At 42.6% G+C, this 15,991-nt stretch overlaps 9 non-coding genes across 9 annotated transcripts; 6 read left to right on the forward strand and 3 right to left on the reverse strand.

The window, feature by feature from the left end:
* Positions 1 to 2,579: 2,579 nt before the first annotated feature.
* On the reverse strand, positions 2,580 to 2,652 carry trnar-ucg (transfer RNA arginine (anticodon UCG)). The gene has a single exon. It is a non-coding gene; the product is annotated as a tRNA-Arg (tRNA).
* Positions 2,653 to 6,585: 3,933 nt separating this feature from the next.
* trnae-cuc (transfer RNA glutamic acid (anticodon CUC)) lies at positions 6,586 to 6,657 on the reverse strand. The gene has a single exon. It is a non-coding gene; the product is annotated as a tRNA-Glu (tRNA).
* A 295-nt stretch (positions 6,658 to 6,952) lies between these two features.
* trnar-acg (transfer RNA arginine (anticodon ACG)) lies at positions 6,953 to 7,025 on the forward strand. Its single transcript has one exon. It is a non-coding gene; the product is annotated as a tRNA-Arg (tRNA).
* Positions 7,026 to 8,484: 1,459 nt separating this feature from the next.
* Positions 8,485 to 8,556, forward strand: trnae-uuc (transfer RNA glutamic acid (anticodon UUC)). The gene has a single exon. It is a non-coding gene; the product is annotated as a tRNA-Glu (tRNA).
* An 88-nt stretch (positions 8,557 to 8,644) lies between these two features.
* Positions 8,645 to 8,731, forward strand: trnay-gua (transfer RNA tyrosine (anticodon GUA)). Its single transcript is given in 2 exon segments — positions 8,645 to 8,681; positions 8,696 to 8,731. It is a non-coding gene; the product is annotated as a tRNA-Tyr (tRNA).
* An 85-nt stretch (positions 8,732 to 8,816) lies between these two features.
* trnae-cuc (transfer RNA glutamic acid (anticodon CUC)) lies at positions 8,817 to 8,888 on the reverse strand. Its single transcript has one exon. It is a non-coding gene; the product is annotated as a tRNA-Glu (tRNA).
* Positions 8,889 to 9,183: 295 nt separating this feature from the next.
* On the forward strand, positions 9,184 to 9,256 carry trnar-acg (transfer RNA arginine (anticodon ACG)). Its single transcript has one exon. It is a non-coding gene; the product is annotated as a tRNA-Arg (tRNA).
* Positions 9,257 to 10,714: 1,458 nt separating this feature from the next.
* trnae-uuc (transfer RNA glutamic acid (anticodon UUC)) lies at positions 10,715 to 10,786 on the forward strand. Its single transcript has one exon. It is a non-coding gene; the product is annotated as a tRNA-Glu (tRNA).
* An 88-nt stretch (positions 10,787 to 10,874) lies between these two features.
* On the forward strand, positions 10,875 to 10,961 carry trnay-gua (transfer RNA tyrosine (anticodon GUA)). The gene is given in 2 exon segments: positions 10,875 to 10,911; positions 10,926 to 10,961. It is a non-coding gene; the product is annotated as a tRNA-Tyr (tRNA).
* The last annotated feature ends 5,030 nt before the right edge of the window (positions 10,962 to 15,991 follow it).

Below are 15,991 nucleotides of genomic sequence, written 5' to 3' on the forward strand. Positions count from 1 at the left end.
ATATTTATCTAAAAAACGCGAATTCAATAGGACCAGGTCTATTTCCACCACCGTCTGCAATCAACAAACGTTAATGTAGTTTTTTCCGTTATAAGTACCGCTGACAAGAAGCATTACGTTTAATTCAAATATTTCCCCCTCTCGGTCAAGATCTGAATCGCATAACCACATAAGTATCCAAGCATCACATAATCAGTTCAAACAACTGGTTATCTTCTGCAAATTAGGGAAAAAGTGTGTGAGTGTGTGTGTGTGTGTTATCTTCTGCAAATTAGGGAAATAGTGTGTGAGTGTGTGTGTGTGTTTATCTATACAGATACACAGCTGTCAAGTCAAAATTCCTCCTGTAAAGAACAAAGGAATCTTTACAGTAATTCTTATAAATTTCCCGGATTCCATATCCGGGACCAGGCCATATCCTGAGCTGCTGCTGCACTGATGGTCGTGGGGAGTGGAGAACATGAGTCTGATTCCAGCGACGCTCCAGGGACAGACGAGTCTTCGCTGAGGCCATCTTCCAGCCTAAACCACGGCGAATGAAGCTCTGCACAAGACTTTTGGCCAGCGGAGAAATTAAAATGGCCGTGCCCAACTGAGTCTGGTTCTCTTAAGGTTTTTTTTCTTCACTCCCCTCAGGTGAAGTTTTTTTTCCCTCTCCGCTGTCGCCACTGCCTCGCATGGTTCAGGATTGGTAGAGCTACGCATCGATGAATTGACTCTTCAGTGTTTGAACTCTCAGTAATGATTAAATCACACTGAACTGAGCTAAACTGAACTGAACTGAACTTAAACACTAAAACCTGAACCACACTGTTCCAGTTACTATGACCATTTATGTGAAGCTGCTTTGACACAATCTACATTGTAAAAGCGCTATACAAATAAAGCTGAATTGAATTGAATTAAAAAAATATTTCTTGTAAAAGTCAGTTTTTATAGTATTCTTTTATTTTAGTTTGGCTTAAATAAAAGCAATTAAACTATTTTAAGTTCAATAATATTAGCCTCCTTAAGAATATATTTTATTGTTCACAAAACAAAGTTATCCAGTAACTTTCCTAGTTAACCTGCTTAATCCTTAAAATTGCACTTTAAGCTGAATGCTGGAATCTTGCAAAATAACTAGTAAAATATTATGTACAGTCATCATGACAGAGACATAAAAAAAATTTCCTTTTTTTGAAAAATGAATATGATTTTTTTTTCAGAGCTTGTTCATCCAGAATAATTTTTTAATTAAAGTTAACCTATACACTCTCAGGATATATTATAAGTGTTATTCAGCAACCCAAAAAGCAGTGGTGCCCTGAGAAAAATTTCTTAGTGGTGGCCAGAAAAAGCCACACCGAATCTTTGGGTGGAACACAAAAAATAATGAATTCAGTGTAACATTATATTTTTGTTTCTGGTAAATGAAATAATGTGGTTTTAATTTATTTAATTAATTAATCTTGAAATATTCCAATTTATTCCTTGAGGTAATTCAGCAAGTACATGTGCGAACCAAAAAAAAAAATATATATATATATCAATATTTAGTTTATTTTGTCTTCATGTTTTTGGTTATTGAATTCATGTAGAAAATTGTGTGCCTGGTTTAAAAATGTTCTTGTTCATGACATCATGAATGGTGAATGTGTGTTTTTACAGGTCAGTTGATAGCAACGTTGTCTAGTGCCTGGAGTGCCAGAAGCCACAGACCACTCTCTGTACACCTGACCAGGCTGTGCATGAAGGCCAGCACACCAGCGGAGAGAGCCAAGGAGCTTTCAACAAGATGCCAATGCATGGAAAACTGCACTTTAGGATCTCGATGCCAGTTTGCATTCCGTCAAATAAGATATGTGCAACTAATGGACAAAAATTTTCTTTGTGCAATCATCCATATTTGTGTTTAATTGGTCCTGGGGTATGGTTCTTGCGTATGGTGTGACTGGTCTTGAGTTTCAAATTCCAGTCAAGGCCACTCTCATTAACATGAAATCACAACCTTTCTGCAGCTATTTTCTAGTTTGCATTTCATCATCATCCACCTAACATGAGACTATTAGTTGAAAGCCACCGGGTACTTGAAGTCAAGATCTCCATAACCAGAGCTTAGCTAAACCTTGTATGTTTGTAACGTGATTGGATAATTCAAGCAAGATCGGATGAATCTTAATTGAAGTGTGCAGCAAGTCTGAGAATTTGAAGGTAACTATTGTCCTCAGATCATTACACCTAAGCTTTGAGTAGACAAGTCAGGATTTTTTCACACAACTTAAAAGTAACCCAACAAACACAACTTGAACCCACATTCCCCAGCTTTGAAGGGTGATGCCTTATCCATTAGGCCACTGGGCCAATACTAGCATTTGCTATACTTGTTGTATGACTCAGGAAGTTCTTGTAACTCAGAGAACAGCACTTTAGGATCCCTATTGCATTCAGACGATCTGGTGTGTGCAACTAATGACAAATCAGCTTCTCTGAAGAGTTTTCCATTATAATGTCTTTTTGACCTAAGAGTATGAACCTAGCTTTTTGAAGGTCACACTGGATTGTGCTGCACAGCCAACTTCAAAAAACTGCATCAAAGACAACCCAGGTGGGACTTGAACCCACAATCCCCAGCTTCGAAGGCTGGTGCCTTAAACATTAGGCCACTGGGCCGTTTTTTACTGCCTGTGAACTGTAATATGCATCCAGGGAGTTGCGTAACAAAAACATGAACAAAAAGTAGATTAGACCGGTTTCACAGAAATTTTTTTTTTCTGGCACTGCCAAGCACTTCTACATGGCTTATTGGTCTTGGGGTATGATTCTCACTTAGGGTTCAAGAGGTCCTGGGTTTAAATCCTAGACGAGATCTATGTCTGTCACAGAAAAAAGCAGTGGTGCTGTGCTGTGCTGTGCTGTCTAGGGTGTTTATGTGTTAATTGTAGCACCTTCAGATGTGTTTTCAGTTAATGAACATGTAGTGGATTTCTGATCTAAATCAGTCTAACTTTTACAATTATACAGACACAAAAGAAGCATCCTATCAGATTTCTTTGAAGGAGTTATTTTAGAATTTTCATCATATTTTGCAACCATTCCTATAGGATTATTTTATAGTACAATACAGGAAAATCCTTTAGGATAATTTCTACAATACTTTAATTGGATCCAATTTATATCTTAATTAAGATATGCTTTTCTAATGTCTCTCTCAGCCTATTATACAATAGTTTTGAATGTTTAATGCAGTTTGCTTAAGCTCACCTTCATGTACTTGAGTGTACAGTTTTAGTGCACAAATTTCCAAACTAACATGTCTATACCAAAAACATATACAATGTCGCTAGACCAAACTGTGGGCTGGCCCACTCGAAACAGAAGTTCACTGAGGGCCCATAGCAAGTCCACACAAAGTGTAGTGTATATAGCCACAATGGGCGAAGTATAGGTATACTATCTGGGTCAGAAGTATGTCCTGTGAGCATGCTCTGTGGGCATTTAGTAATTAACAAGTTAGGTCCCACTAATACTAAGTTGAGTCCAGGCACAAAATGTGCCTATAAGGTCCCAGTAAAGCACTTTTATGCAGGGCCATTGTGGCTTTAACACAAAACAAAACTAGTTCACTTCTACTATGTAGCAAAATAGCACAATATCACTTCAACTGCATAATTACATATTTTGAAAGAATAAACTAAAATCAGTAATAAATGAAGCATCTAAAAATATAAAGACAACATGGACTATTTTTCAAAGGTTTGGAACAAAACTGCTTTAGTTTATAAAAATGCAGATATAAAAGTAACCTTGTAAATAATTATTCCTTTTTAATATGTTAGCTTTTCCATTTGAATATGTTAAAATATAATTTATTCCAATGATGTTAAAGCTGCATTTGAGGCATTTGTGTCCTAAATAAAATAATTTGAGACAAAACAACAAAACATATAAAAATATACTTAGTTAGAAGAAAAACAAAGTAAGATTTTCATGTGTGTATTTTCTCTACCATTTGTACCTTAAAGGGTCACGAAACTCCAAAACACATTTTTTGAGCTGTTGACAGTCATATATGTGTCCCACACTGCTAAAAACACTATTAGGACACAAATATTTCACTAAAAAGTGTAAATTGATTGTTTTTGCGTTATTTCAAGCAAATTTGTACTTCCGGTTTGAAACAAATTTTTGAAGCTGCGTCTCAACCATGAGATAATAGCATGTATTCCAGCGTGCAGACTGGATGTCTGTGCCAGAGTGTGTCTTATTACGTCTTACAGTGCGGCTCGAAGGACATCTTTTGCATTCAGAGCTGCTTTCGTGAAGAGATCATCGGCAACACTGCTCGAAGTTTACCATGGAGGTGAAAAGGAAGCTCCCTGACAAGGAATTTAACCCAGGCCACAGCGGTAAGAGCACTAAGTCCTAACCACAAGACCACCAGGGAAGGCCTGGCTAAAGGTTGCCCTCTAGCCTAGCTGTGGGCCTCCACCCAGGTGTGCTGCAGCTGCTCTGACAAAAATAACTCTAACGTTTGCAACCTCCTCCTGGAGAAGAGAAAGTCTCAGAGCCTGGTTCACAGTTCTTCTATGGAGGGACTGTCACATGCTCTGTGTAAAAGCATCCTATCGACACCACAACTTGCCATGACAACAAAGCACAGCATGCGTTGAAGGAACTCCATGTTTACCGGTCCATGTCCTCTTTCCAAACAGCATGCTAATGAGCACTCCTTGAACAGTGTGTGCCAGTGGCGCAATGGATAACGTGTCTGACTGATCAGAAGATTCTAGATTCGAGTTTTGGCTGGCTCGATCAGGATTTATTGCATTGCTCTCAGTCAGTGCACTGCAGTTGCAGTTTGCCCCTGCCAGAGTTGTTTGGTTCTACTTTGGAGTGGATCAAGTTTCTGGGGCTGCCAGCACAGAGCCTGTGGGGTGCTCCCCTGGGATCAAAGTCTGCCCCAACTGCTCTCATATCTTGGTCCCGTACATCCCTCAGGACTTCCAGAAGAAACCAGTACACCCACTCTCCTGGGAAGACAGCAGTGACAGCTTGTAGACCAAAATGTTTGCTGTGAGGCTAAGGCGTTCTACTGCAGCACAGATACGCATTCGAAAAGCAGACAATATTCAAAAACAAAGTGCCAACCTAAAACAAGATTGCAGTCAAAATGACCACCTCAGACAAGTGTGAGCAATGTTTCAGTCTCTGTTATACGTCGGCAAATATGCCACACAGTGCAGACGCCCATACTACTGAAAAGGAAGTTACCTGACTGAGAAAGGTATAAATAGAAATCGGAGCCTGCTCCAAACGACCTGGTCAGCCCCAAGTGGGCTGTAAAAACCTCCTGGAGTTTTCATTCATTTAATGTCTGGTACTAGACACTGCGTCCAACCAGTTATGTTTGAATGTCAAACCTACCCCAATCCTTAAACCAACCTCACAGTTTCCTGCTGTGTTTTATCAACCTCCTAACCTACCCCAACTCTTAACCCAACCTCACAGTAACAAACCTCCATGTGGGTTTCATTGATTCAATGTCTCGTACATGGCACAGAATACAACCTATCGCAGTTTATTAAAATCACACCTACCCCAGCCCTAGGCCCAACCTCACGGTAACCTGCTGTGTTTTATTCAATTTTACTCCTACCCCAACCCTAAACACAACCTCAGAGTAAGCAGTTTATATATTTTTTTATTTTTATGAATGTCTACTACAGCTACATCAATCGCAAACCCAGCCTACATGCGGCATAAGTGCCTACCACTTAGAGGTCATCCAGCCGACTTGCTGTGTAATCTCCTCCACTTGTAGGTCTCTGAGCTGCAGCAACACCTAAGGGCTCTGACACACAGACACAAAAGAAACCATTGCTTTTAACCTACTCTTTGAGAGGAGAGAGTCTCCGACCCTGGATCTCAGGTCTTCTATGGAGGGACTGTCAGGAATCCTGTAAGAGCATCCCATCCACACAACCTCTTGCCATAAAAACAAAGCAGAATGTGTGGTGAAGGAACTCCGGGTTGACAGAGCCTTGTCCTTGCTTCAAGCAATGTGCTAACAAGGTGCTGAACAGAGTGACGGTGGCACAAAGGTTAGCGCTTATGACTACGGATCAGAAGATTCTCGGTTACGGAAACCAAGAAACTGTGTATGAGAGAGTGCGTAAGTGTATGAGTGGCACTTGTGCAAGCGGAGCAGGGACGTGCCAGCGATCAGAATGAACTGGAGTTTGTGCCAAGACTGGGTTTCAAGAGTGGCAGTTCCCATAAGGTCTAGCAGTTAGGATTCCTGGTTTTCACCCAGGCGGCCCGGGTTCGACTCCCGGTATGGGAAGGCTTGAGTGCTTTTGCTCCTGTCCTTTTTGGCCAGCGGTCGGACTGCAGCTACCTTATAGGATGTGGTTGTGGAACTGCCCCGTAAACCTTCGATAGCTCAGTTGGTAGAGTGGAGGACTGTAGGTGGGATGATGGCAATCATTAGGTCGCAGGTTCGACTCCGGCTCGAAGGACACCTTTTGCGCTCAGAGCCGCTTTCTTGCCTTCGCCAAGTCAGTTAACCACTCCTCAAAGTTTAGCATGGAGGTGAAAAGGAAGTTCCCTGACCGGGAATCAAACCCGGGCCGCGGCGGTGAGAGCGCCGAATCCTAACCACTAGACCACCAGGGAAGGTGTGCATAAAGGTTGGCCTCAAGTCTAGCTGTGGGCCTCCACCCAGGTGTGCTGCAGCTGCTCTGACAAAAATAACTAACGTTTGCAACCTCCTCCCGGAGAAGAGAAAGTCTCAGAGCCTGGATCACAGTTCTTCTTGGGAGGGACTGTCACATGCTCGGTGTAAGAGCATCCTATCGACACCACAACTTGCCATGACAACAAAGCAAAGCATGCTTTTAAGGAACTCTATGTTCACCGAGCCGTGTCCTCTTTCCAAGGACCATGCTAATGAGCACTGCTGATGCGGACTGGGCCAGTGGCGCAATGGATAACGCGTCTGACTACGGATCAGAAGACTCTAGGTTCGACTCCTGGCTGGCTCGTTCAGGATTTTTTTGCATTGCTCTCAGTGCAGTGCGGTCGCGGTTTGCCCCTGCCGGAGTTGTTCGGTTCTACTCTGGAGTGAATCGAGTTTCTGGGGCCGCCAGCACAGAGCCTGTGGGGTGCTCTCCTGGGTTCAAAGGCTGCCCCAACCGCTCTCATGTCTTGGTCCCGTACATCCCTCAGGACTTCCAGAAGAAACCAGTACAGCCACTCTCCTGGGAAGACAGCAGTGACAGCTTGTAAACCAAAATGTTTGCTGTGAGGCTAAGGCGTTCTACTGCAGCACAGATACGCATTCGAAAAGCATACAATATTCAAAAACAAAGTGCCAACCTAAAACAAGATTGCAGTCAAAATTACCACCTCAGACAAGTGTGAGCAATGTTTCAGTCTCTGTTATACGTCGGCAATTATGCCACACAGTGCAGACGCTCATACTACTGAAAAGGAAGTTACCTGACTGAGAAAGGTATAAATAGAAATCGGAGCCTGCTCCAAACGACCTGGTCAGCCCCAAGTGGGCTGTAAAAACCTCCTGGAGTTTTCATTCATTTAATGTCTGGTACAAGACACTGCGTCCAACCAGTTATGTTTGAATGTCAAACCTACCCCAATCCTTAAACCAACCTCACAGTTTCCTGCTGTGTTTTATCAACCTCCCAACCTACCCCAACTCTTAACTCAACCTCACAGTAACAAACCTCCATGTGGGTTTCATTGATTCAATGTCTCGTACATGGCACAGAATACAACCTATCGCAGTTTATTAAAATCACACCTACCCCAGCCCTAGGCCCAACCACACGGTAACCTGCTGTGTTTTATTCAATTTTACTCCTACCCCAACCCTAAACACAACCTCAGAGTAAGCAAGTTTATATATTTTTTTATTTTTATGAATGTCTACTACAGCTACATCAATCGCAAACCCAGCCTACGTGCGGTATAAGTGCCTACCACTTAGAGGTCATCCAGCCGACTTGCAGTGTAATCTCCTCCACTTGTAGGTCTCTGAGCTGCAGCAACACCTAAGGGCTATGACACACAGACACAAAAGAAATCATTGCTTTTAACCTACTCTTGGAGAGGAGAGAGTCTCCGACCCTGGATCTCAGGTCTTCTATGGAGGGACTGACAGGAATCCTGTAAGAGCATCCCATCCACACAACCTCTTGCCATAAAAACAAAGCAGAATGTGGGGTGAAGGAACTCCGGGTTGACAGAGCCTTGTCCTTGCTTCAAGCAAAGTGCTAACAAGGTGCTGAACAGAGTGACGGTGGCACAAAGGTTAGCGCTTATGACTACGGATCAGAAGATTCTCGGTTTACGGAAACCAAGAAACTGTGTATGAGAGAGTGCGTAAGTGTATGAGTGGCACTTGTGCAAGCGGAGCAGGGACGTGCCAGCGATCAGAATGAACTGGAGTTTGTGCCAAGACTGGGTTTCAAGAGTGGCAGTTCCCATATGGTCTAGCGGTTAGGATTCCTGGTTTTCACCCAGGCGGCCCGGGTTCGACTCCCGGTATGGGAAGGCTTGAGTGCTTTTGCTTCTGTCCTTTTTGGCCAGCGGTCGGGCTGCAGCTACCTTATAGGATGTGGTTGTGGAACTTCGCCGTAAGCCTTCGATAGCTCAGTTGGTAGAGCGGAGGACTGTAGGTGGGATGATGGCAATCCTTAGGTCGCTGGTTCGACTCCGGCTCGAAGGACATCTTTTGCGCTCAGAGCCGCTTTCTTGCCTTCGCCAAGTGAGTTAACCACTCCTCAAAGTTCAGCATGGAGGTGAAAAGGAAGTTCCCTGACCGGGAATCGAACCCGGGCCGCGGCGGTGAGAGCGCCGAATCCTAACCACTAGACCACCAGGGAAGGTCTGCGTAAAGGTTGGCCTCAAGTCTAGCTGTGGGCCTCCACCCAGGTGTGCTGCAGCTGCTCTGACAAAAATAACTAACGTTTGCAACCTCCCCCCGGAGAAGAGAAAGTCTCAGAGCCTGGATCACAGTTCTTCTTGGGAGGGACTGTCACATGCTCGGTGTAAGAGCATCCTATCGACACCACAACTTGCCGTGACAACAAAGCACAGCATGCGTTTTAGGAACTCCATGTTCACCGAGCCGTGTCCTCTTTCCAAGGACCATGCTAATGAGCACTGCTGATGCGGACTGGGCCAGTGGCGCAATGGATAACGCGTCTGACTACGGATCAGAAGACTCTAGGTTCGACTCCTGGCTGGCTCGTTCAGGATTTTTTTGCATTGCTCTCAGTGCAGTGCGGTCGCGGTTTGCCCCTGCCGGAGTTGTTCGGTTCTACTCTGGAGTGAATCGAGTTTCTGGGGCCGCCAGCACAGAGCCTGTGGGGTGCTCTCCTGGGTTCAAAGGCTGCCCCAACCGCTCTCATGTCTTGGTCCCGTACATCCCTCAGGACTTCCAGAAGAAACCAGTACAGCCACTCTCCTGGGAAGACAGCAGTGACAGCTTGTAAACCAAAATGTTTGCTGTGAGGCTAAGGCGTTCTACTGCAGCACAGATACGCATTCGAAAAGCATACAATATTTAAAAACAAAGTGCCAACCTAAAACAAGATTGCAGTCAAAATTACCACCTCAGACAAGTGTGAGCAATGTTTCAGTCTCTGTTATACGTCGGCAAATATGCCACACAGTGCAGACGCTCATACTACTGAAAAGGAAGTTACCTGACTGAGAAAGGTATAAATAGAAATCGGAGCCTGCTCCAAACGACCTGGTCAGCCCCAAGTGGGCTGTAAAAACCTCCTGGAGTTTTCATTCATTTAATGTCTGGTACAAGACACTGCGTCCAACCAGTTATGTTTGAATGTCAAACCTACCCCAATCCTTAAACCAACCTCACAGTTTCCTGCTGTGTTTTATCAACCTCCCAACCTACCCCAACTCTTAACTCAACCTCACAGTAACAAACCTCCATGTGGGTTTCATTGATTCAATGTCTCGTACATGGCACAGAATACAACCTATCGCAGTTTATTAAAATCACACCTACCCCAGCCCTAGGCCCAACCACACGGTAACCTGCTGTGTTTTATTCAATTTTACTCCTACCCCAACCCTAAACACAACCTCAGAGTAAGCAAGTTTATAAATTTTTTTATTTTTATGAATGTCTACTACAGCTACATCAATCGCAAACCCAGCCTACGTGCGGTATAAGTGCCTACCACTTAGAGGTCATCCAGCCGACTTGCAGTGTAATCTCCTCCACTTGTAGGTCTCTGAGCTGCAGCAACACCTAAGGGCTATGACACACAGACACAAAAGAAATCATTGCTTTTAACCTACTCTTGGAGAGGAGAGAGTCTCCGACCCTGGATCTCAGGTCTTCTATGGAGGGACTGACAGGAATCCTGTAAGAGCATCCCATCCACACAACCTCTTGCCATAAAAACAAAGCAGAATGTGGGGTGAAGGAACTCCGGGTTGACAGAGCCTTGTCCTTGCTTCAAGCAAAGTGCTAACAAGGTGCTGAACAGAGTGACGGTGGCACAAAGGTTAGCGCTTATGACTACGGATCAGAAGATTCTCGGTTACGGAAACCAAGAAACTGTGTATGAGAGAGTGCGTAAGTGTATGAGTGGCACTTGTGCAAGCGGAGCAGGGACGTGCCAGCGATCAGAATGAACTGGAGTTTGTGCCAAGACTGGGTTTCAAGAGTGGCAGTTCCCATATGGTCTAGCGGTTAGGATTCCTGGTTTTCACCCAGGTGGCCCGGGTTCGACCCTCGGTATGGGAAGGCTTGAGTGCTTTTGCTTCTGTCCTTTTTGGCCAGCGGTCGGACTGCAGCTACATTATAGGATGTGGTTGTGGAACTGCCCTGTAAGCCTTCGATAGCTCAGTTGGTAGAGCGGAGGACTGTAGGTGGGATGATGGCAATCCTTAGGTCGCTGGTTCGACTCCAGCTCGAAGGACATCTTTTGCGCTCAGAGCCGCTTTCTTGCCTTCGCCAAGTGAGTTAACCACTCCTCAAAGTTCAGCATGGAGGTGAAAAGGAAGTTCCCTGACCGGGAATCGAACCCGGGCCGCGGCAGTGAGACCACGGAATCCTAACCACTAGACCACCAGGGAAGGTCTGGCTAAAGGTTGGCATCAAGTCTAGGTGTGGGCCTCCAACCAGGTGTGCTGCAGCTGCTCTGACAAAAATAACTCCAACGTTTGCAACCTCCTCCTGGAGAAGAGAAAGTCTCAGAGCCTGGATCACAGTTCTTCTTGGGAGGGACTGTCACATGCTCGGTGTAAGAGCATCCTATCAACACCACAACTTGCCATGACAACAAAGCACAGCATGCGTTTAAGGAACTCCATGTTCACCGAGCCGTGTCCTCTTTCCAAGCAGCATGCTAATGAGCACTGCTGACGCGGACTGGGCCAGGGGCGCAATGGATAACACGTCTGACTACGGATCAGAAGATTCTAGGTTTGACTCCTGGCTGGCCCATTCAGGATTTTTTTGCGTTGCTCTCAGTGCAGTGCGGTCGCGGTTTGCCCCTGCCTGAGTTGTTCGGTTCTACTCTGGAGTGAATCGAGTTTCTGGGGCCGTCAGCACAGAGCCTGTGGGGTGCTCTCCTGGGTTCAAAGGCTGCCCCAACTGCTCTAATGTCTTGGTCCCGTACATCCCTCAGGACTTCCAGAAGAAACCAGTACAGCCACTCTCCTGGGAAGATGGCAGTGACAGCTTGTAGACCAAAATGTTTGCTGTGAGGCTAAGGCATTCTACTGCAGCACAGATACGCATTCGAAAAGCAGACAATATTCAAAAACAAAGTGCCAACCTAAAACAAGATTGCAGTCAAAATGACCACCTCAGACAAGTGTGAGCAATGTTTCAGTCTCTGTTATATGTCGGCAAATATGCCACACAGTGCAGACTGGGCCAGTGGCGCATACTGTCACCTGTAAGTTGTGGTTATTCTTGGTTACACCGGCCAATCACGGTCCGAGTTGGAACCAAGATTTTTTTTAATTCTTGGTCATGCTGGCCAATCACGTCCCGAGCTGGAACCAAGATTCACCCTATTCTTGGTTACGGCAGCCAATCATGTTCCGAGTTACAATGAACGCTATGGCCAATCAGAGCCCTTATACCATTCAAGATTTGTACTGTAATAACAGATTTCGTTGCAGATTAATTCGGACAACAATTGCAAACTAAGTATTTTTATAACAAGTTGGTTTAAATGAATAACCATTACAGTAACGTTGAATACTATTCACTCTATATTTACTTTTACTTGATTTAAACTGTCCTTTAATTCCTTTCTAACCTCTACTTCTTCATGTGCTTTTGCTTTTTGTATTGATTTACTCATTTTAATCGTATACTTATTAATTTCATATTTTGTGTTATCCCACCATATTCTTTTATCTTCATGATGCATCTCATTTTGTATTTCAGTATTTATCAAGTCCACTATTGCCTTTCTATAAGGTTCTCCTTTTAAAATTTCTGTATTTAAAATCCATATCCCTTTTCCTCTTTCGGTTTCATTAAAATCAATCTTCATTAATAAAAACTTGTGGTCGCTTAGCGCTGTTTCTTTAAAATAAACACTCTATAAAATCACCCAGTTTTTCCTTGCATAAAATAAAATCAATCCTACTTTGCTTTAAGTTACCATCTACTAAATGTCTTCTTGAATATTCTCTTTTTCCTTCATTCATTACTCTCCATATGTCCACTACTTTGTGCTCTGCCATTAGTTTCTGCAACTCTTTTCTCCCAGTGTCATTCCTAAAAACCATGCCATCCGCTAAATCAGTTCTATTAAAAACCGTGTTAAAATATCCAATTAAAATAGTTTCTCCCCATAAAATCATTAGATCATTTATTGTTTAAAAAAGTCCTTCTTTTCCTTTTCTGCTACTGGAGCATGAATGTTACATAATGTTGTATTATTTTCTCTCATTCTAATAGCAAGGCATTTTCCCTCTTTATCATTGTATATTTCTTCCACATCATTCTTTATATCTTCTTTGACTAAAATAGCGACCCCTCTTCCCATCCTTCCATCACCATTGTTATAAAATATATCCCCCCTCCATCTCCTGTTAAAATCTTCCATCACGCCATTATTCCGATTAGTCTCTTGTAAACAAATTAAGTTTTGTTTTTTGCACAGTTCCTTTACCTTGTCAAATTTTCCAACATTCAAAAGACCTCTTGTATTAAAACTAACACAATTAAAACCATTAAAAGAAAAGATAAAAATAAAAATAAATACTTAAAATTAGCGCTACCAAAATTAACGCGTTAACGCATGCGATTAATTTTAAATAATTAACGCGTTAAAAAAATTAACGCAATTAACGCATGCAGGTTTTTTTACTTCCTGTTGTGGTAGACATGTGTTCAACATGCAATAAATGTGGATAAGACCAAGGAAGCACTTTTTGAAGGAAAGTTCCAGTATAAAACAATTAGGTACATCACAGGTTATCCAGAATTTCATGCAATTTCGGGTGTTTCATTTTTAACTTTTGACTTCTGTTGTAAGTTGACACCGCATGGCGAACAGAAACAAAATCATCCGCATTTCATGACTCGGTGTTCCTTTAAGGTAAGGTTCCTTTTAAGGCTACATGGTAGAATTTTAAAAAGAGTATTATCTTAATCATATTAAAATCGGAGTATTGGTGTCTTACGTAAATGTACTCAGTACGTCTGGTGAAGTCGCGAGCTGTCAAAGACAGGGCATTACTCTGCCTTTCAGCATGAGCCCACCAAGTTTAGCGTGTTTCCTCATATAAACACAACGAAAGCGTATACTTCGCGTTGTTGTGTCAGAATCCTTGTGAAATACAGTAATACTTTAGGACGCTTAGTTTAAGCAAATTTGATGAACTTGATCATGCGTGTTGAATCTGAGGGGAGTCGCTCCAGTATGGAAGGCCGTTGGGGCCAAAACGTCTGCAGCGCGTTGTGTGTGTCTGTCTGTGTGTTTGTCTGTGTCAGGCCCGTTGAGGGGTGTCAGGGGTGGAGTGAGCGACGTATCTGAGTAGGGGCGAGAGGGGTGTCCAATGTATTTAACGACCGGTTTGCAAGAAATTATCATTCATTTGCGGGCATTTGGGAGTCTCTGTGCACTTGCGGGATACTCCTAGTCTTAGCAACTGGATGAATGTAAAGGAGGATTAAGCAAAATTGTTTCTACTCTATAACTAATGTTCTCAACTCACAGCAATAAAACTTTACAATGAGTGCAACAGTTTGTATCCTATAGTTTATTATTATAATTTTTCATTTTCCATATCTGCAATTCCTGTATTTTGGCATTTTTTTGCAGTCCACTTAGAATCCAACATGGAAATCAATGTTTTCTTTTTTGGCATTGATTGTTTTGAAATTTAAATGTCATTAACATGCCTGTGTTTTAATTTCTGTAATAAATATGGCTGTCAAGCCAGGATCTTAATGGTTTATTGTGGGTATGTTGTTTGCATGAAGAAATCTGTGTTACAAGTTAAACAAAAATTCTATTAAACAATTATATTTTGAATTTAAATAATTTTTTGTCTTGCGTTTACATTAATTTTACATTTAAACAGGCAAAATTACAAGTTTCAGTATTTTAAATGTGATTAATCGCGATAAATTTTTTTTTAAAAAGGTGCGATTAATTAGTTAATTTTTTTTAATCGATAGACAGCACTAATATATACAGGGAAAGCTGCCCTCATATCGAACACACACTCACATATGCATAGGCTTATATTATTATTTTAAAAAGTAACAGAAAAAAGGGCACTTTCTCTCCAGAAGGAAAAAAGGGCTCTTAATACAGTTTATGCCCCATTCCTATCTCTCCGCACCCCTCGTTGAGAACCAAGAGAATCGCTTTCGAGGTTAACTAGGCAGCCGCACACTTGACCCGTGTGCATAGAGTAGGTGAGATCAAAGTCCCTTTAAGATATTCTATAGTCTTTGCGTGAGCTGGGACGCGGGCAGTGGACCAAACCATTGTGAGGAAGGGAAGAGAGATCTCTCAGCTGTTTCTAAATGCATTTTTTTTTGTGTTTTTATTTTTTAATTTGCTCCATCTTGCTTTTCTTCAAAGGACACAGATGTTTAATCAGCTGTTGTTCAGTGGTGAATTAGAAAACTTAACTATTAATATTAAGCATCACCACCGTCCACCCTACATCTACGCCCCTGTATGAAGTAGTGTTCTAGGTTATAATGATGCGTAAAGAATGCTCCGGCTTCAATACAGTGCGTTACAGTACACGATTGCCCCCTACTGTTCATGTCTTTATTTGCTAGACCATCTTTCCGTGCTAACGCGCCATATGTCGTAGCCATGCGAGATCACTTTGTTTCATGCGCGTGTTAGTTCATGCCAGATCTGTATATACATTTACCTGATTTTATTTTTTTTTTTACTTTCTGTTGCCTTGTCACCTGCTAAAAAAGCGGGGGATAAACTTTTTAGATTATTTCCAGGCAGGAGTGATGCCTGTAACAGATGTAAGCAGTCACCTGCCGATTACCTTCACATGTTTTGGTCATGTTCAAAATTAACAACCTTTTGGTCTAATATTTTTACAATTCTTTCTCAAGCTCTTAATATAATCATCACTCCTGACCCTCTGACTGCCCTTTTTGATTATCTTCCATCCCCAACTACACAAACATCACGCTGCGTCATTGCCTTTACCACCTTGCTCGCCAGGCGCGCAATTTTCCTCAAATGGAAATATGTGTCCCCTCCCTCATCAGAAAACTGGATTAAAGAGATTTTTAATGGCATCTATCTTGAGAAACTGAGACATTGTTTTAAAGGATCACTGAACTCCTTTAACAAAACATGGAGTCCCATGCTGTCAGTCATTGAGAACCTTAACATTTCAGGAACTGCTGACTAGAATTTTGAAAGGGAGAAAGAGAGACTTCTAGTTTCTATTTTACATTTTCATCCTCTGTATTTACCCATATATTTATTGT

The sequence above is a fragment of the Danio rerio genome, chromosome 4 (assembly GCF_052040795.2).
Source record: "Danio rerio strain M-AB ecotype USA chromosome 4, GRCz13ab, whole genome shotgun sequence".
In the NCBI taxonomy this organism is placed as follows: domain Eukaryota; kingdom Metazoa; phylum Chordata; class Actinopteri; order Cypriniformes; family Danionidae; genus Danio; species Danio rerio.